Source organism: Schistocerca cancellata, chromosome 4 (assembly GCF_023864275.1).
Source record: "Schistocerca cancellata isolate TAMUIC-IGC-003103 chromosome 4, iqSchCanc2.1, whole genome shotgun sequence".
Lineage (NCBI taxonomy): Eukaryota > Metazoa > Arthropoda > Insecta > Orthoptera > Acrididae > Schistocerca > Schistocerca cancellata.
This window is the reverse complement of record NC_064629.1, coordinates 294,217,124-294,219,131: the sequence shown is the minus strand read 5'-3', so window position 1 is coordinate 294,219,131 and position 2,008 is coordinate 294,217,124. Positions and strand designations below refer to the sequence as shown.

The 2,008-nt window shown below is 35.0% G+C and overlaps 1 non-coding gene across 1 annotated transcript; it reads right to left on the bottom strand.

Annotated features, from left to right (window-relative positions):
• Positions 1-994: 994 nt before the first annotated feature.
• Trnas-uga (transfer RNA serine (anticodon UGA)) lies at positions 995-1,069 on the bottom strand. The gene has a single exon. It is a non-coding gene; the product is annotated as a tRNA-Ser (tRNA).
• Positions 1,070-2,008: the final 939 nt, after the last annotated feature.

The following is a 2,008-nucleotide window of genomic DNA, read 5'->3' as shown; positions in this document are numbered from 1 at the left end:
AACCTATAGAATTTTTTTAAGTAACAACCAGTGCTCAGTGTGTGAAAGGATAGTAACCATATGTCACCTGATTTATAAAATGTATCACCCAGCGTTGGGAACATCAGGTATTCCACGACTTCCAGTGAATGACAGCATCACAATATAAAATACATTATCAACCATGTGATCGGTTCAAAATGTTGTTGTAATGGTCTTCAGTCCAACGACTGGTTTGATGCAGCTCTCCATGCTACTCTATCCTGTGTGAGCTTCTTCATCTCCATGTAGCTACAGCAGCCTACATCCTTCTGATTCAGTTTAGTGTATTCAGTATTCATACCTTGGTCTTCCTCTACGATTTTTACCCTTTGAACTTCCCTCCAATTTTAAATTCATAATCTCTTGATGTCTCAGAACGTGTCCCACCAACCTATACCTACATCTAGTCGAGTTGTGCCACAAATTCCCCTTCTCCCCAATTCTACTCAGTACCTCCTCATTAGTTACGCGATCTGCCTGTCTGATCTTCAGCATTCTTCTGTAGCACCACATTTCGAAAGCTTCTCTTCTTGTCTAAATTATTTATTATCCATGTTTCACTTCCATATGTGGCTACACTCCATACAAATACTTTCAGAGAAGACTTCCTTACACTTAAATCTATACTCGATGTTAACAAATTTCTCTTCTCGAGAAATGTTTTCCTTGCCATTGCCAGTCTACATTTTATATCCTCTCTACTTCGACCATCATCATTTATTTTGCTCCCCAAATAGCAAAATTCCTTTACTACTTTAAGTGTCTCATTTCCTAATATCATTCCCTCAGCATCGCATGATTTAATTCGACTACATTAAATTATCCTCGTTTTGCTTCTGTCGATGTTCGTCTTATGTCCTCCTTTCAAGACAATGTCTATTACATTCAACTGCTCTTCCAGGTGCTTTGATAGAATTGCAATGTCCTCGGCAAACCTCAAAGTTTTTGAAACTTCCTGGCAGATTAAAACTGTGTGCCCGACCGAGACTCGAACTCGGGACCTTTGCCTTTCACGGGCAAGTGCTCTACCAACTGAGCTACCGAAGCACGACTCACGCCCGGTCTCACAGCTTTACTTCTGCCAGTATCTCGTCTCCTACCTTCCAAACTTTACCTAAGTAACCTAAGGACATCACACACATCCATGCCTGAGGCGGGATTCGAACCTGGGACCGTAGCGATTGCTCGGTTCCAGACTGTAGCGCCTAGAATCGCATTGTGGCCTACTGCAGTTAAGAAATGATTAGAATCAAGTCTATCTGTACTATTTTCAAAATTTATAGTTTGTAATCTGCTTTCAAATGCTTTTTCAACTAAGTAACCTTTAATTGTATTTCAATCTCTTGGATTCGATTTTACAATTGGGTTTGTAAAAATTTGTGTAATTCATCACAAAGGATTATTATTAAATACATAATAAAGTTAAAGCTTTCTTATTCTTAATATATTCTAAAGTACACTTCTTACATGTATTATTATATCTATCTTTATGTGAAGGATTTATGTAAAAACAAATTAATCCTTAATTTCTTTTACATTTTTTGTAGATGTAGATGTTTCTTGAGTTACAACTTCTTAATCATGAATTGTAGCTATAGATTTTTCTACATTATTCATTGTTAATAATAGTTTTGAATGTTGTTCACTTTCATTTCGTCTGAATTGTTCCTTAAAATAATATTTAGCAAAAATTTTTCCACATCCACAAGGAATTCGATTTTTATTGTAATTTTGTACATGACATTTATTTATACATGACCTACATATAGTTCTATAACCATCTTTTGTATATTTCTGTAAAGTAAAAATATCGATTGATTATTCTGTATTACAGTATTTACAAAATTAAGATTGCACGGAAGATTTTTGTTGAACTTGCTCCATTTATGTATATAAATATTTATTAGATTTGTGAAAAAGTAAATTTTCTAATTTTTAGCGTATAATCTAATCATAATATAGGATTCAACCACAGTTCAACTGATGG